This window comes from Garra rufa, chromosome 1 (assembly GCF_049309525.1).
Source record: "Garra rufa chromosome 1, GarRuf1.0, whole genome shotgun sequence".
Taxonomy (NCBI): domain Eukaryota; kingdom Metazoa; phylum Chordata; class Actinopteri; order Cypriniformes; family Cyprinidae; genus Garra; species Garra rufa.
Window position 1 is genome coordinate 77,701,830 of NC_133361.1, and position 25,271 is coordinate 77,727,100.

Below are 25,271 nucleotides of genomic sequence, written 5' to 3' on the forward strand. Positions count from 1 at the left end.
TTCATCAAAGACACCTTGAAATCACAGGAATAAATTACATTTTAAAATTATTTTTAAATATAAAACAGTTATTTTAAATAGTAAAAAATAGAAATATATCAAAATTGAACTGCTTTTACTGTAATTTGGATCAAATAAATGCAGGCTTTCTGAGCCTGACATTTGAAGAGTGACTTCTTTAAAAAAACATTAAAAAGTTTACTGTTCAAAAACTTTTGACTGGTAGTGTATTTTAAAATAAATAATTATATACAGAGCTTAATAGTAGCAGTTATTAACATTTAGTGTTTACAAATCTGATTAGACAACAAATTAAATAAATGAAATCATTTAAAGATATAAATTATTTGTAGCTTAAACAACAACAACTACAATAATAATAATAAAATCTAAAGTTGTGGAGAACACAGGAAACTACTTTCACCTGTTTAAGAAGGCCCTTGCTCCCATGGTGCATTGCCAAAAGATGATCAATGGAAATTCTTATCAGATCTGTCCATCTACTATAGGCCAACAAAAAGACCACCCGTTTTGATGGGTTGAGGTGCAAGCTGCACGGAGAGAGGCAGCCGTGGGCAAAGGTGTTGTGCTCAGCAGTTCTACATATTAACAGAAATAAAATATTTGCTTAAAATATAAGTAAATTTGCTAAAAAAAAAAAAGTGCCTTTGTGTGCACATACATGATTTATTTAATAATAATTTATTTACCTGAATCTGGTAGAAACTTTTCTGTCTTTGGATCCTTCACTGTCACAGTGCCTTGTGTGATGTTGAGGTGCAATAGTTTTGGTTTTTGGTGGCCTGTACTGTGGGAGGATGGGTCTTCAGAGCATGCATCAAATAACCATTCCTGAAATATAGATTGAAATAAAATATATCAAGTGTATTTTATAATTCACAGTATATATATATAAAATATAATATTACAATACTATATACATATAAGTATTGTAACATTATATTTAAAAGGATATATATGCAACAGTAAAAACTTTTTTTTTCTCACAATATTAAATGAACTGTTTTAGATTTGAATATATTTTAAATGTTTTGTCATTTATTTCTGTGGTAGAAAACTGAATTCTCAGCATTATTACTCCAGTCTTCAGCATCATCATAAACTGGTGTTATTATTTAATATTTATTATTTTAATTGCAGAATATATGTGTGTGTGTGTGTATGTATCTAAACAAATTAATATAAAATGCATATATAAAATGTAAAAATGTTTTATACACACATTTTAATTCATACCATTAAATTGCACACACATTTTTAAATTTTTTAATGAAATGTTTTACAGTTTAAATGTAATGTGTGTGTGCATGCATGTGCATGTATATTAATTACAATATAATTATATCACATTACACTGTTAAAATTGTTTTAAACGATAATATGCATACAATTTAAATGATACAATATATAAATGATAATGTATATACAATACAGTAAGTTAGTATTGCTAAGGAATTCAACTTACCGTGTCAGTTTGACAGCTTAATTGTGTTGATCTCGAACTCTGACGTAAAAACAGTGGTCACCTGAGGTAAAATGTAAGGTAAAACCTGTCTGAAGGAAGTTTAGACTGTAAATACTTGTTGACAATTCGGTAAACAGATCTCTCTCCGATCGTAAAACGGGTCTCCCCTGGATAATGAATGATTGACAAATGACACTACCACGCTTTTTAAATTCCCCGCCACGGAAACAGACGAAGCAGCGCCATGAAGTCTACGTGTGGCCAAAAGTATATCGCATCCGTAGTGTTAAGCACTACCATAGAGAATGAATGGGAAAAGTTAAGGTAAGTTAAGCTTAACTATTTTCGGCTGCCGCACGCGGAAGACCGGGGTTCGATTCCCCGACGGGGAGACCCAGCTCTTTGCTGCTGCTGAACGACTCATCCAAAAGATTTTGGTGCTGACAGAGCTCACAGAAGGAGTTCTGCTTCAACGTCAGCCAGAGCCAAAACAAATGCGTTGGCCGGGAATCGAACCCGGGTCAACTGCTTGGAAGGCAGCTATGCTCACCACTATACCACCAACGCAAGTTCCCGACTCCAGCTTTTAGCCATCTGAAAAGAATGCTTGAAATGCACAAGTCACTGATAGGGCAAAAGGAGCTGAAGCCATCTTTGTTTGTATCCCGTCATGTACGAGAGAGTGCTGTCTTTCCATGCGGGCTAAAGAAATCTGGAGCTGCGACGCAGAAAGCGCAAAGGCCGCAAGTACAGAACGTGGTGAGGCGCGCTTCGTTCCACCGCCCATTGGCTGGTGGCCAGTTTTACTCTTGACACTCCAATACAGCTCTGTTGTGAGCAGAAAAGAATGCTGGAAGTACATAAGTCACTGACAGGGGCAAAGTAGCTGAAGCCCAAGGTTTGGATCCCATCATGTCATGAGAGTGCTGTCTTTCCATGCTGCCTGAAAAAAAATGTGAAGTTGCGACACAGGAAGCGCAAAGGCTGCAAACACGGTCCACGAGAAAGCACGCTTTACTCCAATGCACATTGGTGTGTGGTCAGATTTAGTCTGCTATTGAAACTGCAGTGCAGCTCTGCTGTGAGCAGAGCACCCAAAAATACAGGTCACTCGGAAAGGTTCCCCTCCACGGAAATCTTTAGTAAAAGGCGAAAAATTTATGCGTCTATGAAGAGAAACTCGAGTTGTGTGCCCATGCGCTTGAGCATGTGCGCTCCCTGTGGTAAACCACTATACTCACAAAGGGTAATCTAGGGTGCCGATAAGATTTTCATCTCCCCCTCACTCCAAATGGGAGGAGTAAAAGTTAAAAAGTCTCTTCCATCATCCATTCTCGCCTGCCACACAGGAGGCCTGGCTCTGATTCCCGGACAAATGCAGGAACAGAGTTCTTTTAAGTAAGGGGTGTGTGTTTGCATGTGTGTGGGATTCTTTAAAATGAGCCTTGAAGGCCAAGCCTGATTTGCTAGAAGGAGCTCCAAACTTTGCATATTGACCCAACCCCCCTTTACCTGGATTTGACGTGTAACAGTTACGCACCATTACTAAATCCAGGGCAATGTGAAGGCCGAAAGTCTCCCAGCCGAGCATTGGTGGTTCAGTGGTAAAATTCTCGCCTGCCACGCGGGAGACCCGGGTCCGATTCCTGGCCAATGCAGGAACGGAGTGCTTTTAATTAAGTTGTGTGTGTGCTTGCATGTGTGTAAGGTTCTTTAAAATGAAGCCTGATTTACTTGAAGGAGCTCCAACCTTTGCATACCGACCAACCCCCGTTCCCTGCCGAATCTTTTCAGAAACTCATTAGTCCGTCTATATTCGTCAAATGCCTATAAAACTTGTTCACTTTATCTATAGGTTGACGAAGTTTAGCAGTGGGCAATATACTCGTAAATGCGGTGTTAATTCCAAACGTTCTCCCTCCTTTCCGAGCATTGGTGGTTCAGTGGTAGAATTCTAGCAGTGGGCGATATGATCCACGTAAATGCGATGTTACTGCCACATGATTTCCCATCCTTTTTTTCATGTTCCCATTATGAAAAGTAAAAAAAAATAGTAATAATAGTAAAGTGGTCCAAATGAGGACCCCCTGTAATGTGTAGCATTCAAGATATTGGGAGACTCAATAAGATCAAGGCAGGTTGATTTGTTTTTTTCATGGAGTAGTGGCTCCTTATGCTGATGTCGGTGAAGTCAAGTCGGCTGGGGGCGAAGCACAGCTGGTACAGCTCCTCGTTAGTATAGTGGACAGTATCTTCGCCTGTCACGCGGAAAACCGGGGTTCGATTCCCCGACGGGGAGACCCAGCTCTTTGCTGCTGCTGAACGACTCATCCAAAAGATTTTGGTGCTGACAGAGGTCACAGAAGGAGTTCTGCTTCAACGTCAGCCAGAGCCAAAACAAATGCGTTGGCCGGGAATCGAACCCGGGTCAACTGCTTGGAAGGTAGCTATGCTCACCACTATACCACCAACGCAAGTTCCCGACTCCAGCTTTTAGCCATCTGAAAAGAATGCTTGAAATGCACAAGTCACTGATAGGGCAAAAGGAGCTGAAGCCATCTTTGTTTGTATCCCGTCATGTACGAGAGAGTGCTGTCTTTCCATGCGGGCTAAAGAAATCTGGAGCTGCGACGCAGAAAGCGCAAAGGCCGCAAGTACAGAACGTGGTGAGGCGCGCTTCGTTCCACCGCCCATTGGCTGGTGGCCAGTTTTACTCTTGACACTCCAATACAGCTCTGTTGTGAGCAGAAAAGAATGCTGGAAGTACATAAGTCACTGACAGGGCCAAAGTAGCTGAAGCCCAAGGTTTGGATCCCATCATGTCATGAGAGTGCTGTCTTTCCATGCTGGCTGAAAAAAAATGTGAAGTTGCGACACAGGAAGCGCAAAGGCTGCAAACACGGTCCACGAGAAAGCACGCTTTGCTCCAATGCACATTGGTGTGTGGTCAGATTTAGTCTGCTATTGAAACTGCAGTGCAGCTCTGCTGTGAGCAGAGCACCCAAAAATACAGGTCACTCGGAAAGGTTCCCCTCCACGGAAATCTTTAGTAAAAGGCGAAAAATTTATGCGTCTATGAAGAGAAACTCGAGTTGTGTACCCATGCGCTTGAGCATGTGCGCTCCCTGTGGTAAACCACTATACTCACAAAGGGTAATCTAGGGTGCCGATAAGATTTTCATCTCCCCCTCACTCCAAATGGGAGGAGTAAAAGTTAAAAAGTCTCTTCCATCATCCATTCTCGCCTGCCACACAGGAGGCCTGGCTCTGATTCCCGGACAAATGCAGGAACAGAGTTCTTTTAAGTAAGGGGTGTGTGTTTGCATGTGTGTGGGATTCTTTAAAATGAGCCTTGAAGGCCAAGCCTGATTTGCTAGAAGGAGCTCCAAACTTTGCATATTGACCCAACCCCCCTTTACCTGGATTTGACGTGTAACAGTTACGCACCATTACTAAATCCAGGGCAATGTGAAGGCCGAAAGTCTCCCAGCCGAGCATTGGTGGTTCAGTGGTAGAATTCTCGCCTGCCACGCGGGAGACCCGGGTCCGATTCCCGGCCAATGCAGGAACGGAGTGCTTTTAATTAAGTTGTGTGTGTGCTTGCATGTGTGTAAGGTTCTTTAAAATGAAGCCTGATTTACTTGAAGGAGCTCCAACCTTTGCATACCGACCAACCCCCGTTCCCTGCCGAATCTTTTCAGAAACTCATTAGTCCGTCTATATTCGTCAAATGCCTATAAAACTTGTTCACTTTATCTATAGGTTGACGAAGTTTAGCAGTGGGCAATATACTCGTAAATGCGGTGTTAATTCCAAACGTTCTCCCTCCTTTCCGAGCATTGGTGGTTCAGTGGTAGAATTCTAGCAGTGGGCGATATGATCCACGTAAATGCGATGTTACTGCCACATGATTTCCCATCCTTTTTTTCATGTTCCCATTATGAAAAGTAAAAAAAAATAGTAATAATAGTAAAGTGGTCCAAATGAGGACCCCCTGTAATGTGTAGCATTCAAGATATTGGGAGACTCAATAAGATCAAGGCAGGTTGATTTGTTTTTTTCATGGAGTAGTGGCTCCTTATGCTGATGTCGGTGAAGTCAAGTCGGCTGGGGGCGAAGCACAGCTGGTACAGCTCCTCGTTAGTATAGTGGACAGTATCTTCGCCTGTCACGCGGAAAACCGGGGTTCGATTCCCCGACGGGGAGACCCAGCTCTTTGCTGCTGCTGAACGACTCATCCAAAAGATTTTGGTGCTGACAGAGGTCACAGAAGGAGTTCTGCTTCAACGTCAGCCAGAGCCAAAACAAATGCGTTGGCCGGGAATCGAACCCGGGTCAACTGCTTGGAAGGTAGCTATGCTCACCACTATACCACCAACGCAAGTTCCCGACTCCAGCTTTTAGCCATCTGAAAAGAATGCTTGAAATGCACAAGTCACTGATAGGGCAAAAGGAGCTGAAGCCATCTTTGTTTGTATCCCGTCATGTACGAGAGAGTGCTGTCTTTCCATGCGGGCTAAAGAAATCTGGAGCTGCGACGCAGAAAGCGCAAAGGCCGCAAGTACAGAACGTGGTGAGGCGCGCTTCGTTCCACCGCCCATTGGCTGGTGGCCAGTTTTACTCTTGACACTCCAATACAGCTCTGTTGTGAGCAGAAAAGAATGCTGGAAGTACATAAGTCACTGACAGGGCCAAAGTAGCTGAAGCCCAAGGTTTGGATCCCATCATGTCATGAGAGTGCTGTCTTTCCATGCTGGCTGAAAAAAAATGTGAAGTTGCGACACAGGAAGCGCAAAGGCTGCAAACACGGTCCACGAGAAAGCACGCTTTGCTCCAATGCACATTGGTGTGTGGTCAGATTTAGTCTGCTATTGAAACTGCAGTGCAGCTCTGCTGTGAGCAGAGCACCCAAAAATACAGGTCACTCGGAAAGGTTCCCCTCCACGGAAATCTTTAGTAAAAGGCGAAAGATTTATGCGTCTATGAAGAGAAACTCGAGTTGTGTGCCCATGCGCTTGAGCATGTGCGCTCCCTGTGGTAAACCACTATACTCACAAAGGGTAATCTAGGGTGCCGATAAGATTTTCATCTCCCCCTCACTCCAAATGGGAGGAGTAAAAGTTAAAAAGTCTCTTCCATCATCCATTCTCGCCTGCCACACAGGAGGCCTGGCTCTGATTCCCGGGCAAATGCAGGAACAGAGTTCTTTTAAGTAAGGGGTGTGTGTTTGCATGTGTGTGGGATTCTTTAAAATGAGCCTTGAAGGCCAAGCCTGATTTGCTAGAAGGAGCTCCAAACTTTGCATATTGACCCAACCCCCCTTTACCTGGATTTGACGTGTAACAGTTACGCACCATTACTAAATCCAGGGCAATGTGAAGGCCGAAAGTCTCCCAGCCGAGCATTGGTGGTTCAGTGGTAGAATTCTCGCCTGCCACCGGGGGGCAGGTCGTGAATAGTTGGAACACGCTGACAGCCAATGAAATGCAAGCTTTGTTGCCGCTGTCCAAGGTTTTGAATTACACCGACAACCAATCAGATTTTTTCACATTATTTGGGGTAAACGTCTGGACCGGGGTTCGAATCCCGCTCACTGCAGTTTTGCGCTCTGCTCAAATGTGAACTTAAAGCAAATGTAAACACAAAAAGACACCCTACAGCCTTCCAGTAAAAACGTTACATCATTATTTACATGAAACAATTATTTATATTTCTTTTATGTGTGGTTATTGGCCAAAGTAGCTACAGTATTGAATCAGCACCTTGGACAGCATCAGATTTAATAAAACATATATAAATCTTACTCAAAATTCAAAATTTATTTGTCATGTTATGTTTATAAATGTTTTATTTGACATATGTTAATAAATATATTTTATATTATATATATTTATATGTAAAACATATTTATATATTCATATATTTTATTTTTGTATTTACTATATAAATACTGAACTTTATAAATGTTATTCAAAATTCAATATATATTTGTCATGTTATTCTGCAAATTCCAAATGTACAAAATAAGGCAGCAACTTTATATTAAATTTTATATAATTCATACATAATTTAATTTTTATGTATTTGTATAGTATAATATATATATATATATATATAATTTGCAACTGTAAATCCTGTAAATTTGTTTTTAAAGTTTATATGTTTTTGTGGGTACAAACAAGTGTGATATATTTTAGTTGCATTTCTACTTTATTAATTTTATTTGCTTATTTTTGTAAATGTGTGTTTATTGGCCAGTTTAGCTCAGACAAAATTAAGCAGAAATAAATGTTATTTATTAATGTCAGGTTTTAATCTACAAACATCAAATTAACAAAAGATTTAAAAGTAAAAAAACAACATTTTAATTTATATGACATAAAAATAATATTGACATGAGTTGTGGATTAAAAGGTTTCTAATCAGTTATTATTATAGTTACAGAGTTATATGAAGTAGGTGAAACTATAAAACAATAAAAACTATCAATGAAATCTAAATAAATCCAAAGAATATATATAATTATAATTATTTACAGAAAACAAAAGGAAAAAAAGACTTATTTTCCTTTCTCTGCAATCCATCTTTGCTTTTCTGCCTCATAAAAAGCAGAATCTTTAAAGTCTTTCCAGGTCAACTCTTTGTCCATGCCCTGATCTTTGTAAATAAAAAAGACTTTAGCAGGACAGTATGTGTATTTCCCTGATACCCCGGGAAAGCCCGTGTGAACATGTGGACTGTTTGGGCCCTGCTTCAGTTCCATTTTGCAGAATCTGCACAGGCGACCAGTGGGTTGAGGTTGCGTATCAGACCTCTTCCGTTTCTGTTGCCCTTTCTCCTCAACTCGTTTTTTTGTGGCTTCCAGTTCCCTCTGAAAAAATTCTGTCTCCATAAAGTCCTGAAAAGGCATTCTTTGGTTTGTTAGACCTTCTGCACTGTAGGTTGTAAAAACCTTTGTTGAACAATAGAAGTATCTAACAGGACCCTGCTGGTAGAAGAAGTGAATGGAGGAGCCATCATTCTCGTACCGAGATTTGGGCTGTCCACAGGCGAGACAGGTCTTTGTTTGTTTCTTTTTCTGTTCGGTGGGTTGTTGCTGTTGCTTTTGCTGCAGCTGCTGTTGCTGTCTCTCCATAATTTCTTCCACAATTTTCTCAACAGCCACGTGAGTCATAGGTGTGGTTGGAGGAGGTGCAGGTGTGAGCATGACTGCTGGAGTCACAGTTGTAACTGGAACACTAGTAGTTTCACTACCCTCTGTCAGCGAATACCAGAGTTGTTGTGTCTCAACAAGTTTTTCTGGACTTGTATTTAAGGAAGAACTGGTGTTTAAGAGTTTTGCAAGGTGTTTGACATACTGTGAGATGTGTAATCTTGTGGTTGAATGGAGCATGCTGTTAGGGTCAGTACAGGAACTGTGGACCATTGCTGCATACTCCTGATCCACAAGCTTAAGCATGTCCTTCTTTCCATGGTGTTTCTTTAGTAAAGTGTCAATGGTCTCCTTCATTGGGGCTGTCCACTTTTTGTGATCTAACACAAACACTCTACCACCAGTCTTCACAGGTCCAGTGCGGCTGCTAGCAGGTGAGGCTTTCATGGGCAAAGGTGGTGTGAATGTGGCACCTACAACAATCACATTAACATTTAATCAGTATTTAGCCAAGATGATAAATAGCAGAAACGTTTTTGGTTTGACCATCTGTTACTACTCACCTGTTTCTGAACGAAGATCAGCGTGACCAGGAAAAGATGAGGACAGAGAAGGTACAGGTTGGGGACTGGAGGTCACTACAATAGCAAGTAAACAATTGTAAATGCATTTTTAAGACAAAAATACAAATGAGATACTGGGATGACATGACACTGTGTGTCTAACAAATGTTCACCTGTCTCTGAAGAATGCTCAGCCTTGCATGGAAAAGATGAGGACAGCAAGGGGACAGGCTGGGAACTGGCGGTCACTACAACAACAACAACAACAACAACAGAAACAACAACAGAAAATGAAACACTTTGTAAATATATATATAATGAAGCATATATGTCTTTTCAGTTCCTGTGTCTGTAAAAGTTTACCTGACTCTAGATAAGGACTTGGAGTCACATCAAGAGGACCAGAAGTGTATTGCGACATGGCAGTGGATGTGTCACTCTGCTCAGCTGGATGTACTTCAGTCGTCTTGGTCTTGTGCTTTTCCCAGTCCAGGACAACAGGGTGACATCCAGGTTCAACATACTCCAGCCCAAATCTTTCTCCAGTATCTCTGCTAGATACCCAAAGGGCAGGATACTTTGGCACACCTAACAGCCTTTCTGAGACTGTATTCATCTCTGCCATCAGAGCTGGATCAAAGGCTGCTGGAAGCTGAACATCTGGCTGTTTTAGGTCCACCAGACGCTGAAAATTCCAGCGTGCCACTCCGGTCATCCCCTGAGCTTGAAACAGTTCTGAGGAGACACGTGTGCCAGTGACCCACTGAGCCTGGTGGAAGTGGTACCCCTCTTGCTGAGAAGTTCCTCTTATGGGGATCCATACTGGAACTTTGGCCCCCTCACCCTGAACGTGGTTCAGTTGCAGTGTTCCACCATGCCTGTACAAGATTTCACCGGCAACCTCTGGATCACTTAGACATCCTCGCAGAATGTGAACCCGCTGTATGCGCCATGTTTTTAGCATGGACGGTTTGTACAGGGGAACACCATCAGGATCTCCTGCCAAATGAAAATGGTGCATAACATCCTCGACCCTCCTCACAAGTTCTTTAGGCTGTGTGATCTTTGTTCTGCAGTGTTCCCGAATGTGCTGCTTTGTGGGGTTGGCAGGCTCAATACCACAAAATGCGTAAGCATCCTTGAGCTTCTGCAGATCTTCCTGATCCACAACACAGAAGGCAGCAGACAAGAACTGGGAGAAGGAGCTGTAAAGGGCATGATGCTCAGAAACACACTCACGGAGGAAGCGCCTCATACAATGGAACAGGTCCAGCTTGATCATGATGTGCTGATTGTAGAAAGATCTGGAAGCACACTTGTTCTCTAAGTTTCCAGAAGTGGCTTCGGCAATAATGTCATCTGTAGTCTGCCATGCTTCCCAGTTCAGGTGCTCTGTTTTGTGAGAGTCTGGCACTCTGAATGGTGCACAGCAATCTCTGGGGAAAAAAACAGAAAAGTATAATGTTAATGTTAAAATCAGTCAATGGATCTGTTCATCAGTCAGGATAATAGTATTACAGTTTTTTACAGACGCTAGGACACATTTCTCAATACTTAGGTCACTTTTACAAAACTCTTCACACAGTGAGCACAACAGAAGTCTATGTAGGCTAAACTGAGGATCAATTATCATTGTTTTGGCACAAAATGCATTCAATGACTACATCTCTCAAATTTCATGAATTCTTTTCTCACTCAGACACAACAACTGCCAAAAATCTTTGTATGTACAGCACATTTTGCACGTGCTTACATACTGTTTTCAAAACTGTTAAACTTATGTTCCAAACAATAACATAATGCAAAACTGAACAAGACAGCAAAATTCAACAGCAATATTTTATTGAAACATATTTACAGTTTTTTCTGATTGCTTAAGCACATTTTTTGTAACTATTGGCTATTTTTGCAAAACTCTACACACAAATAAGAAAACCTTTCACCCAATTATCAAAACATTGTAGTTCTCTTGCAAAAGCAAACACAGCTAGATTAACTCTTCACACCTTCGTAAAAATGGTGTTTTCATATCAAACAGTACACACAAGCTATCATCTACTAAGCACACAATGCGCCAACTGCACACTGATGGTATGAATACAAAACACATCTGGCTTTTGCTTTCTCTGTGTACAGATGTCAATTTGAGGTCATACTTTTGTCATAGTGTCATGTAAACATACAAGGATCCAAACTTCAAGTATTGGTGTTTATTCACACTCATCAAAACCAAGACAAAGTCAGAACACAAAATAGTAATTTCACAAAAAAAAAAAAAGGAAAAAAAAAGACAATCAGCCTACATCATGTCGTCTTTCTGGGTCTGGCCACAAAATTTCGTCCACATCACATGCGATATCCTCCAGTCCAAGGCACCGGGGAAAATATCTCCTTGAATGCCGTATCCAGGCCTGACATGATGCCTGGTCAATATCTCCACATGCCTCCTCCATTGCCTGTAAAAGGGCTACCTGTTGATGAGGATGACGGTCGTACACTTTCCAGCGCCAGGCAGAGAAGAACTCCTCGATGGGATTTAAGAATGGAGAGTATGGAGGGAGGTTGAGTGCCATGAAGGATGGGTGGTCTGTAAACCAGTTGCGGACCAAAGCAGCCCTATGGAAACTAACATTGTCCCATATGATGACATATCGGGTATGCTCTGGTCTCTGAACAGTGAGCATGTCATGTAAGGTGTCCAGGAATGCAAGAATGTGTGCAGTGTTGTATGGGCCTATGGTTGCATGATGGTGAACAACACCATTTTGGCTTATAGCTGCACACATGGTTATGTTACCACCACGTTGTCCTGGGACATTGATGATGGCACGGTGTCCAATAATGTTCCTGCCACGTCTCCTGGTTTTACTGAGGTTAAAACCGGCCTCATCTACAAAAAGTAGCTCATGTCCCATGGCATCTGCTTCTAGTTCCATCACTCTCTGGACAAGACAAAACAAATGCAACACATCAGGCCCATGCACAGCACTACAGTATGCACTTCCAAATTCAGAACCAATGACACTATAGCTTACCTGCACATAGTCATATCACAGTTGCTTTACACGTTCTGTGTTTCTCTCGAAAGGAACTCTGTAAATTTGCTTCATTCTTATTCTGTGGCGCGCAAGTACACGACTTAGTGTAGAAATGCTTGCACTGTGTATATTTTGAAAGATGGTGTCATTATCAATTATGCGCTGCTGTATTTCGCGCAGTCTTATTGCTTTATTGGCAATCACCATGTTCACTTTATGGGTCTCTTGCTCTGGAGTGAACATTCTTCCTCTGCCCCCAACATCTGGACGTCTAGCAATTCTGTAAAGTAACAATTTCAGTATTTTTGCATGTATGGTACTGTTGTGTTTCTCATTAGAGTATGGCAGTGCTAAAAAGTACTTACCGATTCTCATTTCGAAATGTCCTAATGATGCTTGCCACAGTGTAGCGGCTCAAATTAGGCTGAACCCGTTGGCCAGCTTCCCTCAGGGTCATCCCATGGTTGATGACATGGTCCACTATTGTAGCTCTGATGTCATCAGTTATTCTATTTCTTACTCTTCTTACCCTTCCTCTTTCCCCTCCTCATCTTCTTCTTGCTCCTCCTTGTCCTCTTCCTCTAACTTCCTCTAACCCTCTCGCTTCTTCAACTCCACGTCCTCTTCCTCCAACTTCTTCACCTCCACGTCCTCTCCCTCGGCCTCCTCGGCCTCCTCTGATTCTCACTCTTCTCACTCTTACTGCTCCTTCCATTGTACTCCACATAGACAGCTTACCTGTGGCTTATTTATAGTGCTTAGGCTGATTGCAAAGTGAACTAATTATCTAAAACAGTTTTCACATGTGAAAGTGTGCCAAACAGTTGGCAAAATAGTGTTAATGATAGCCATACATGTGTATAATTTTGCTAGGAGTGTGTTGGAAATTTGGTAATTGAGTGTAAGCAGTGAGTTGTGTTTAAAGTTCTGCAAAGTGTGTGTTACAAATTTGCAAACTGAGTGCAAAGCAGTGTTTGTGCTTTTAGTTTTGCAAACTCAGTGAGTGGTTTTGCTATACGTATTAATAGTTTTAGAAATTGTGCTACAAGAATCACGATTAGCGCTTAAGCATTCAGAAAAAACTGTAAAATCTAAAAATGCGAGTAGATTAGCATTACTGTTGTATCTGTATCAGTGGATGGTGTGTACAAATTCTTGTATTTTGGAATTACTTAGTGCAAAAAAATAAAAATAAATAAACAACATAAAATATTGACGAATTCTGCATCATGTCTGATTCATTCCAGTAACATATATTGCAGTTATAAACAATATATATTGCAATTATAAACAGAGATGTGTCCTTGTTTTACACAAGAAAACACTGTGTAATGCTACATGTTGTTAGTGTTTTTTAGCTCATTGTTTTGTGGGTGACAAAGTGTGTTTGTCGGCTGTCAACCTTTGCTAGTGTTCTGGAAGAATGAGTTTATTTGAGACCTGAATAAAGTGTTTTGGTAGTTGTAGTGCATTTTGAATGTGAAATGAACTGCTTTGCCAAGCTGAAAGTCAGTTAGGAGAATTGTGTGAAGAGTTTTGCAAAAGTGACCTAAGTATTGAGAAATGTGTCCTAGCGTCTGTAAAAAACTGTAACTGATGTATACATTCTCTATGTGATATGTCTTAGGCAAGGTACAGAATTATCAAGCCTACCTGTCAACCCACTGGTAGTGTGCCTTCTCCATTCCTGCCGTCTGGTACCGATTTGCGAGTCCCCTGTACATGGGCTCCAGGGACTTTTCCGTCTCTGACTGTACCATCACCCATGATAAGATCATCCAACTTTCATTCATGATGGCATAGGATGACATTGTGCCAGAAGTAAATGTAACCTTCCTGGCCACCTTTCGGGTGTGGTCGGAACGAAATGCCTGCCCAAAGGTTCCTTGTAGGAGCTGTATAATAGCTCTCTCTTGGCGCTGATACTCGTGCAGGAGACAGTCAGTGAGATAATGTGCAGACACAGCAATTCCACTCCATCCATTGGGATCAGCATACTCGCCAAAGGGAGCAGGCTGGGTCTCCTTTCTCAGGAATCCTGTGATGCTTCTCTGTCCATACTTTCCAGCCTCAGCATCCAAGATATTCTGACAACTGAGGAGGTAGGCCAAGTGAGCACGTTCATATTTAAGATGCATCATTTCCATCACCTGGTTGGCCATGTCTGTGGGTGATTTACCAGTACGCCGCAGTTCATCCAACAGAGATTTACACTGGCTGAGGAGGTAAACGCCACAATGACACGGTCTTCATGGGGTTGCTAACAGGAATCGAGCCAGGCCACAGGCCCATGGATTCCAGCTCTGTCTTCATCCAGATCCTCTGCTGCTGGGAACACTTCCATTGGCGGACATCATGGTCATAACCAAGTGGTGGAGGAGGATTTCTGGGATGGGCTGTTGTACCTGGTTGAAATAAAGAAGAATAAGTACAGACTTTATATTAATCAGGCATATGTGTGAAAAATTATTTAGATGCTTACCTTGAGTTGTCTGCTGTAGAGGATCCAGACTGGTCACTGACAAAGTGTCAGGAGCAGAAGACAATGGCTCTGCAAATAGAATAATAGATAGACTATTAATATTAATATATATATATATATATATATATATATATATAAACAAAAGAGTGAAACATCTTCTAGTGTGGAATGTGATTCACTAGACATGCTAAGTAAAAGTAAATAAATATCACACACCTGTAGTTGGTACTGAAGGCTCTGATTGTTCCAAAAAGGCTGGCTCTTGGACAAGAAACTTCAACTCTTTAGGAAGAGGCACAGGTGTCTTCTGAGCTGGTACTGTGGACAAAAGTATTGTGACACATCACAAAATAAAAAAACAAAAACAAAACAAAAAAAAACAAATGTATTACTTTTGTAAACAAGGCAAATAGTTAAATTGGTGATCAGAACTGTAATTTATTTACCATATCCTGACAATTCTTGAAGGCCACTTTTGCCATCAGCAGGTGGTTTGGAGAGGGCAGCAGATGTTACTGAAATATAGAACATTTTACAATTAGAAACATAAAAGAGCTGGTGTTAATAAAGACACAAAGCTACTGAATTCACCCTTCACCCAAAGTTGAACACATCTATTGACTGAAAACAAAATCATCTGAAGATGGAAGGAAAAATGTAGAAAGAACAGTGTAAAATTCATAATAAAAGAAGTACTTACCCAGACTGGAATCAATTCATAGTCAATTCAATTCAATTCAAGTTTATTTGTATAGCGCTTTTCACAATACGAATCGTTGCAAAGCGCTGTACAAAAGTTTAGGCTACTACAATATATTTAGTAATTTTAGTATTTAGTGGTGAATACTGTATGTCAAGTCGATGTACATATGATATAAATGTTAAAATCAGTAACTGTGTAATCGAACAGATGATGAACACTAATTGCAATGATTATGTGCTGTGATTAAACTTGTAAGAAAATTATGTAGTGCTGTATGTTGTTTCAAGGCTGGCATCATCTGCGGTCCTCTGAGGGGTCGGCATCATCTCTTCTTCTGAATCCAGACTGAATCTTGTGTAAATCCTAGTTACCACGGGATGGAAATCCCGTGGCAGAAACAGAGAAACAAATAGAGAAATAATTAGCGTAGCTGCTGTTCCAACTTCCAACCAAACAAAAATGATGTGTTTAGCCCAAGCTGAAGAATATTAATGTGCATTTGATCAGATGTAACTGAAATTACAACGTTATGAGATACATTATGTGAATGCTTGGCTAAAGAGATGAGTCTTTAATCTAGATTTAAACACAGAGAGTGTGTCTGAACCCCGAACGTTATCAGGAAGGCTATTCCAGAGTTTGGGAGCCAAATGAGAAAAGGCTCTCCCTCCTTTAGTGGACTTTGCTATCCTAGGTACTACTAAAAGTCCAGAGTTTTGCGACCTTAGGGAGCGTGAGGGATTGTAGCGTAGTAGGAGACTAGTTAGGTATGCAGGAGCTAAACCATTTAGGGCCTTATAGGTAAGAAGTATTATTTTGTAAGTGATACGGAACCTAATAGGTAGCCAGTGTAGAGACTGTAAAACTGGGGTAATATGATCATATTTTCTTGATCTGGTAAGGACTCTAGCAGCTGCATTTTGGACTACCTGTAGCTTATTTATTGAAGAAGCAGGACAACCACCTAGTAGTGCATTACAATAGTCCAGTCTAGACGTCATAAATGCATGAACTAACTTTTCTGCATCAGAAACAGGTAACATGTTCCGTAGCTTAGCAATGTTTCTAAGATGGAAGAATGCTGTTTTAGTAACATAGGAAATATGATTTTCAAAAGACAGGTTGCTGTCTAATATAACACCCAGATTTTTGACTGTAGAGGAAACAACAGTACATCCGTCTAGTTGCAAGTTGCAGTTTAAGAGATTCTGTGTACTCTTTTTTGGTCCAATAAGTAATATCTCAGTCTTATCTGAATTTAACAGTAGAAAATTATTGGTCATCCAGTCTTTCACATTTTTAACACACTCTGTTAACTTTGCTAAGTTAGAAGTTTCATCTGGTCTTGTTGAAATATATAGTTGAGTGTCATCAGCATAACAATGGAAACTAATCCCATATTTCCTAATAATATTACCAAGGGGTAACATGTAAATTGAAAATAGTAGAGGACCTAGGACAGATCCTTGTGGCACTCCATACTTTACTGGTGTTAGCTGCGATGACTCCCCATTTAAATACACAAAGTGATAGCGATCGGACAGGTATGATCTGAACCATCTTAATGCCTGCCCTTGAATACCTGTATAGTTTTGTAATCGATCTATGAGTATTTCATGATCTATAGTGTCGAACGCAGCACTAAGATCAAGTAAAACTAGCAATGAGACGCAGCCTTGATCTGCCGCAAGTAGCAAGTCGTTTGTGATTTTTACAAGTGCAGTTTCTGTGCTATGATGGGGCCTGAAACCTGACTGAAATTCTTCAAAGATATTATTATTTTGCAAGAAGGAGCACAATTGAGCAGACACAACTTTTTCTAGAATTTTAGACATAAATGGAAGATTAGAAATGGGTCTGTAATTTGCCAGTTCACTAGGGTCTAGCTGTGGTTTCTTAATAAGAGGTTTAATAACTGCTAGTTTGAATGGTTTTGGGACATGACCTAAAGATAGCGATGAGTTGACAATATTAAGAAGTGGTACTTCTGCTACAGGTAACAACTCTTTTAGTAATTTAGTGGGTACAGGATCTAATAGGCATGTTGTTGGTTTAGATGTGGTGATAAGTTTATTTAATTCTTTCTGTTCTATAGTTGTAAAGCACTGCAGTTTTTCTTCCGGTGTAATGACTAATGTTGAAGTATCAGTTGCAGTAGTAACTATATTTGTTATTGTATTTCTAATGTTGTCTATTTTATCAGTAAAGAAATTCATAAAGACATTACTATTAAACTGTGCAGGAATATTCAGGTCAGGAGGTGTTTGGTTATTTGTTAATCTAGCCACTGTGCTAAATAAAAACCTTGGATTGTTTTGGTTTTTTTCTATGAGTTGGTGGATGTACTCGGCTCTAGCAGCTTTTAAAGCCCGTCTATAGCTGGACATACTGTTTTTCCATGCAATTTTAAAAACTTCTAAGTTAGTTTTTCTCCATTTACGCTCAAGATTACGAGTTTCTTTTTTTAGAGAATGGGTATTACTGTTGTACCATGGCGCAGTACGTTTTTCTCTAACCTTTTTTAGCTTGATTGGGGCAACAGCTTCTAATGTATTAGAGAAGATAGTGCCTATGTTACTAGTCATTTTGTCTAGTTCATGTTTATTTATGGGTGCACAGAGCAGTTGAGATAAATCAGGCAGGTTATTTGCGAATCTATCTTTGGTAGCAGGAACAATAGTTCTGCCCAGACGATAGCGCGGAGCTATGTAGTTAACATCAGTGATACGCAGCATGCACGATACGAGGAAATGGTCGGTAACATCATCGCTTTGAGGTACGATATCTATATCAGTAAGATCAAGTCCGTGCGATATAATTAGATCTAGTGTATGATTAAAACGATGAGTGGGCCCAGTGACGTTTTGTTTGACTCCAAAAGAGTTTAACAGGTCAGTAAACGCAAGTCCTAACGCATCATTTGTATTATCAACATGAATGTTAAAATCTCCAACAATTAATGCTTTATCAAAATTAACCAATAGGTCAGAAAGGAAATCTGCAAATTCTTTTAGGAAATCTGTATACGTCCCTGGAGGTCTATACACAGTAGCCAGAGCAAGTGATAGGAGAGATTTATTTTGCATATCTGACAGAGTAACATTAAGTAGGAGTACTTCAAATGAATTAAACCTGTACCCTGTTTTCTGAGTAACATTGAAAATATCACTATAAATTGTTGCAACACCACCGCCACGACCGATCTGACGAGGCTCATGCTTATAACAGTAGTTTGGTGGAGTAGACTCATTCAGACCAATAAAATCATTTGGTTTTAGCCAAGTTTCAGTCAAGCAGAGTACATCAAAGCTATTATCTGTGATTATTTCATTTACAATAAGTGCTTTGGGTGCGAGTGATCTAATATTTAGGAGCCCAAGCTTTAAAAATTGTTTTTGTTCATTTATTGTGCATTTTTCTGGTTTAATCACGATTAGATTTTTTCAAGATCCTTCATTAAATTTTTGTTTTGACCTCACTATTCGAGGAACAGACACAGTCTTTATAGATTGGACAGCACCAGTACTATCGTTTAAATGTGCATAACAAAAGCCATCATCGCAACTATTTGAAGAATTGCTTACTAGTCAAATGGAGCGCAGCGTCCTGGAGATGTTGTCCGACAGCAGTTCTGCTCCGACTCTGCTGGGGTGCAGGCCATCAGCGCGGTAAAGCCTAGGGCGCTCCCAGAAAAGATTCCAATTATTAACAAAGAGCAGTTTCTGTTCTTTACACCATGACAACAACCATTAATTTAGAGCAAAAAGTCTACTGAACCTTTCGTGTCCACGTCGATACGTGGGAAGCGGTCCTGACACGATGATCTTCGTCGCGGGCGCTGTGCTGCGTACCGTCTCGATCAGGCTCCCGAAATCCCTCTTCAGGACCTCCGTCTGCCGCAGCTTGACGTCGTTCACGCCCGCGTGCAGGACGATCGCGCCGACGCTCACATCGTCCTTCAGGATGGCAGGTATCTGTGAAGAAACATCGAGAACGCGAGCACCAGAGAAACAGCGAGTGTGCACTTTACCGTTAGCTAAGTTAGCACGAACGTACCGGACGATGGAGTCTCCGACGATCACAGCGTCGTGTTCCGTCTCGCGGAGGGGAGCGAAGCGGTTCCGGGTGGAGATCTCGAAGACCGGAGGCGGCGGAGGGGGAGAGGTCCTCGCCCGGGGCCTGGCTCGCGTCTTCGGCTGCTGCTGCACCCAGGGTCCGTGGTGTCCCGGCGCCGGAGTGAACGACAGCCGGGATGATCGCGTCCTGGGTGCGCCTGACCTGTGCAGAGAAGCACACGGAGTAGAGGTGATGAGGGTGTTAGTATCGTGCTGAATACTTACCCGGACAGATTCGAGTGCAGTCTTCCTCTCCTGCAACTCAAACTGCCGTTTGAGCAACCCCTGGATCTGCTTCTCCACGGCTTCCAGCTCGACCCGCACCGCGTGCAGCTCGAACGTGTCTTCACCTGCACTCAAAGGTAGACACAAATTCGCCATTAAAGCAAGTAACAGTGAGTAAACAGTTGAAATGTGTGTGAATAGAGAATAAACAATGTAAACAGTTGAAATGTGTGTGAATAGAGAATAAACAATGTAAGCAAGATTAGCCGCGACCACGCTGGCAAGTGCTAAACGCGCTATAAGCTAACTAAGTAGCAGGCTCGGGAAAGCAAATAAAAACTAATGATAACAAGGCGTTCCGATTGTTTTTGTTGTAAAACACAACAGGGTGTATATTCACATGTTATGAAAAACAAAAATTATGGTGTATAGAATTGTTTTTAGATTTAAAAGTAGAAAATAATAGTTTAACTCGACGGAGCTTCAACTCAAGGTATGCGCTACGACAAACAGGAAGTGACGTTTTTTTCTTATCCATCCATCCATCGATGGATCATAGTCCTTAGGACAGTTAGTATATGCCAACGGCGAACACACTGTTATTGGAACATGGCTAGAACATAGCCAGAACACAAACAACATAATAAAGGAGGATTCAATTCATGTTCAGCTTTTCTTCTCAGTGCTGAACCTCCTGCGGAAACACCTTTTACTGCTTTGGTAGACCATCCAGTTCAGCAGCTGACAGCAGTGGTGGAGATGTGGCTGTTGGGGAACACACAAAGCATTAATCTAGATGTACACACTAACTTCAAAGCCTTGTCTTAAAATTTTGAAATATTTTACTGGCGCTAGACAGACAGACAGACAGACAGACAGACAGACAGACAGAGAAAGAGATAGACAGACAGGAGGATGGACAGACAGACAGACAGACAGACAGAAAGACAGATGAATGGACAGATGGATGAACAGAATGGCAGACAGGTGGACATACAGTCAGACAGATAGATGTTTGGATATGTGCAAATGAAAAAAAAACAGCAAAAATCATCCAAATAACTTACTTTGCACTTGTAGCTTGGAGGGGGTGATGCTTAGCATTGCTTGCTCTAGGTCAGGGGTTTTCAAACCTGTCCTGGAGCCTCCCCTGCCCTGCACATTTTGTATGTCTCCCTTATTAGGCACACCCAATTCAGGTCTTGCAGTCTCTACTAATGAGCTGATGATTTGAATCAGGTGTATTAGATGAGAGAGACAAGCAAAATGTGCAGGGCAGGGGAGGCTCCAGGACAGGTTTGAAAACCCCTGCTCTAGGTCCTCATCCTTCTCCATCTCTATACTGAATTGTGGTGGCAGTGGTGGAGAGGCAGCTGTTGGGGAAAACACACAAAACAATAATGTACATTTTTTAAATAGTTATAACAGTTTTTTAAGATAAACGTTTAGTAGAAATCAAATGCTAAAAGAAAAAAATCTTAACTTTGCACCTGTAGCTTGGAGGGGGTGATGCTCAGCATTGCTTGCTCTAGGTCCTCATCTTTCTCCATCTCTGTATTGAAAAATTTTTTTTTTTAATATTTACGTTTCAGTTCATGTCATGTTCCTACAAACTGAGGTTTATTTATCTTAAATAAAAGCTAACTTATTGTTATACTAGTTACTACTGAACAAGTATACATTACAATAAAATAAACATTTATTTACCCATGGGTTCATCTGGGGATTTTGAGGCAGAAACAGGTGAGGGGTGGGTGGATTGCTGTCTCTTTCGCAGGTACTGCTGCAGCTTGTGCATACGTGTCCCTGGGACGCAGCTCTTCCTCATAATAAAGTCTGCATAGCCATCCGCTTTGCTGTCCCATATCTCCTTCCAGGTGCTCTTGGCCCGGGAACCAAAGCCAACCAGCTGGTCATCTTCTGATGAGGCTGGCACAACAACCACTTTACTGGCCTCATAACTGAGAAGAGACTGGATCTCTTCAAAACTACAAGCATAGTTCACAAAGGACAGTAGACTGTCTTTGCTATGCCCCTCAGCTTTAGGGATGCCTGACGCCTCCTCCTTCTCCAGGTTCTTGATGAGATACAAAATGTACCCTACATCATTTTCCAACAGCCACCGGAAAGACTTCCCTTTGTACTTCCCAAACTGCAGGATGTAGTCTCCCAGGACCTCCTTCTTGTCGGAAGCATCCCCTCCTCTCTGACGTACCACTGTCAGGGCATTTTGCCGCACAAGGTTCTGCCTCATGGGCGCAGACTTGTCCTGCAGAGTTGGGTCATTCTTAATCCGCCTGGCTTCCTCAGATGGATCCTGAAGAAGAAATCCAAGTGGTCCCTTGCGGAACACAACAGAGATTCTCCCTGGGAAAAACTGGAATTTCCTCTGCATGATCTACCATCAAACAAAAATAGAATTTTAGGGTTATTTCAGAAGATACTTTAAAAAGATATTGTCAAACCATGAAATATCACTATCTGTTTCATTGCACAGTTATCAGACTCAAATTACTGGGCCAGATCTTGTTGCTGTTCTTTTCTTATCTCCAAACTTCAATCACATAGTTCCAGAGGTCAGAAGACAATGCTTTTTCACACCTCTTTCACCCTTAACTGCTCTGTGTCCGTGGGGGAGTGCAGGTGTGTTTGCCTGAATGAGCACACACACACAGAGCAGATAAGGATGAAAGAGGTGTGAAAAGCATTGTCTACTTGACCTCTTGAACTACGTGGCTGAAGTTTAGAGATGAGAGACTAAAGATACTGTCCTACTCTCAGACTAATTATACATTACAGTGAGCAAAATGGCCTTAGTAACAGCTATTTATACTATTTCAGACTGAAACATAAATTATTTTAAACTTTTTTCAGGACAATTAATATGGTATTACCACAGTAGGCTGTGTATCTTTGAATGAGCACACACACACACACACACACACACACACACACACTACTATAGTATTAACATAGTAATTGTCCTACTAAAAGATGAAAATAATTTATGCTCAAGTCTGAAATTATATAAATAACTCTTAATTATGCTATTTTGGTTAGTATGTGATCATACAGGCACATACATAGACACGCACACATACAACCTACTATGGTAATACCATAGTAATTGTCCTGATAAAAGTTACAAATGCTCCAGTCTGAAATGGTAAAAATAGTTGTTGCTTAGGCTATTTTGGTCACTGCAATGCATTAGTCTAACAGTAAAGCAGTTCTAAAGGCTCATTACAACAGTACAACAGTACTAGTACAGTTCCTAGCGATGTTTAAACACTTATTACAGTTATTTACTAGTTGAATTATGTGATGTACATTGTTTATTTAGCGCCACGATATGACAACTATTGGCAATAATGGAAAAACGATCGTTCATTCGTTATTTATCTCATATAAACAAGCGATGTTGAGGTAATGTAATGACAACATCGTAAGAAACGGACTGATAGGCTTATTTAACCCCACGGCATAGAAATTATATGCATGAAACGCTCACGTTCATTCATAAGTTTCCGAGCAGATCGTCGTATCAACACAACATTGTCAGAAATTGACTAACAGGCTTGTTTACCCTACGACACGAAACAACACACACGAATATATAAAACGGGCATGTCCATTCAAAACTTTGCGAGCAGATCATCCTATGATGATAATTAACAGTAAATAATGCCCCAAATGATAACGTTTATCAATAACCAAGACCTCACGGAGCGAAGCAGCGGTTTTCATTTAACAACTAATGTGATTTCAGCATTAACAACATGAAAAAGCACATAAAGTAACTTACCTTTGATAGATTTTCCGAATAACAGCGTAGCAGATCGCGACTGTACTGTCCGAGTGTGGATGTGTTAATGGCGAATTCAAAGTTGGCGCTGGTGCAGAAACACGGAAGTGCGCCAAAAGGGCGCTAGCGGCCGAAAGTGTATTGCATCCGTAGTGTTTCAGCACTACCATTGAGAATGAATGGGAAACGGTTTAGGGCCGTTTAGCTAAACTATTCACGGCTGCCGTTCGCGTGTTAGGCGAACGTGATGACCACTACACTACAGAAACTTGATTAGGATCCACCGTTCTTTTAACTCGGCTTGGCAGAAGGCCTTTGTAGTGTTGACGAAGAAAGCAACAGATCCCTACTTAAGCAATTTTGGAAAAAGCCACCAGCTGTTACCACCAAGTTTCGAACTGGGGACCTTTCGCATGCGGCAAACGTGACAACCACTACACTATGGAATCCTTCGCAGAGACGACTGCCAGCAATCTCCTGGTAATCGCTTGTGGAAGAGCGAACTAAGGAAAAGATAATTAAACACCTCACCTGACTTTGCAAACATTTCATGTTTTCCCACAAAAGAGAAACTCTGTTTCTGCTCGGTAAATCCACTTGGCAGAAGGCATTTGTAGTGTTTACGAAGAAAGCAGTAGATCCCTACTTAAACAATTTTGGAAAAAATCCAACAGCTGTTTCAAAACAGTTTCAAACTGGGGACCTTTTGTGTGTGAGGTGAACGTGATAACCATTACACTACAGAAACTTGTGCAAAGGAGACAGCCAGCAATCTCGTGGTGATCGCTTGTTGAAAAACCTATAAAGGAAAAGATTACTAAATCTCTCGTCTGACGATGCAAACAATTAATGTTTTACGTCCAAGGCAAAAAGCTGTTTCCGCTCAGTTTGGAACCGAGGACCTTTCGCGTGTAAAGCAAACGTGATGACCACTACAGAAACCTGACGGGGAGCCTCTCTTCTTTTAACACTACTTGGCAGAAGAGGCCTTTGTAGTGTTGACTAAGAATGCAGCAGAGCCTGGCTTAAGCAATTTTGGAAAAAGCCAGTACCTGTTTCCACCCAGTTTCGAACTGGGGACCTTTCACGTGTGAGGCGAACGTGATAACCACTACACTATGGAAACTTGCAAAAAGTAAACAGCCAGCAATCTCCTGGTGATCGCTTGCTGTAAAACGAATAAAGGAAAAGATAACTAAATCCCTCCCCTGACTTTGCAAACAGTTCATGTTTACCCACAAAAGAGAAAATCTGTTTCGAACCGAGGACCTTTCGCGTGTTAGGCGAACGTGATGACCACTACACTACAGAAACTTGATTAGGATCCACCGTTCTTTTATCTCGGCTTGGCAGAAGGCCTTTGTAGTGTTGACGAATAAAGCAACAGATCCCTACTTAAGCAATTTTGGAAAAAGCCACCAGCTGTTGCCACCCAGTTTCGAACTGGGGACCTTTCGCATGAGGCGAATGTGACAACCACTACACTATGGAATCCCGTGCAGAGATTACTGCCAGCAATCTCCTGGTGATCGCTTGTGGAAGAGCGAACTAAGGAAAAGATAATTAAACACCTCACCTGACTTTGCAAACATTTCATGTTTTCCCACAAAAGAGAAACTCTGTTTCTGCTCGGTAAATCCACTTGGCAGAAGGCATTTGTAGTGTTTACGAAGAAAGCAGTAGATCCCTACTTAAACAATT

General features: G+C 41.2%; 6 non-coding genes across 6 annotated transcripts; 1 reads left to right on the plus strand and 5 right to left on the minus strand.

Moving 5' to 3' along the window:
- Window positions 1-1,981: 1,981 nt before the first annotated feature.
- Window positions 1,982-2,053, minus strand: trnag-ucc (transfer RNA glycine (anticodon UCC)). Its single transcript has one exon. It is a non-coding gene; the product is annotated as a tRNA-Gly (tRNA).
- A 505-nt stretch (window positions 2,054-2,558) lies between these two features.
- On the minus strand, window positions 2,559-2,674 carry LOC141288544 (U5 spliceosomal RNA). The gene has a single exon (XR_012339700.1). It is a non-coding gene; the product is annotated as a U5 spliceosomal RNA (small nuclear RNA).
- Window positions 2,675-4,465: 1,791 nt separating this feature from the next.
- Window positions 4,466-4,581, minus strand: LOC141288550 (U5 spliceosomal RNA). The gene has a single exon (XR_012339701.1). It is a non-coding gene; the product is annotated as a U5 spliceosomal RNA (small nuclear RNA).
- A 399-nt stretch (window positions 4,582-4,980) lies between these two features.
- Window positions 4,981-5,051, plus strand: trnag-gcc (transfer RNA glycine (anticodon GCC)). Its single transcript has one exon. It is a non-coding gene; the product is annotated as a tRNA-Gly (tRNA).
- A 1,321-nt stretch (window positions 5,052-6,372) lies between these two features.
- LOC141286986 (U5 spliceosomal RNA) lies at window positions 6,373-6,488 on the minus strand. The gene has a single exon (XR_012339385.1). It is a non-coding gene; the product is annotated as a U5 spliceosomal RNA (small nuclear RNA).
- An 18,135-nt stretch (window positions 6,489-24,623) lies between these two features.
- Window positions 24,624-24,696, minus strand: trnav-cac (transfer RNA valine (anticodon CAC)). Its single transcript has one exon. It is a non-coding gene; the product is annotated as a tRNA-Val (tRNA).
- Window positions 24,697-25,271: the final 575 nt, after the last annotated feature.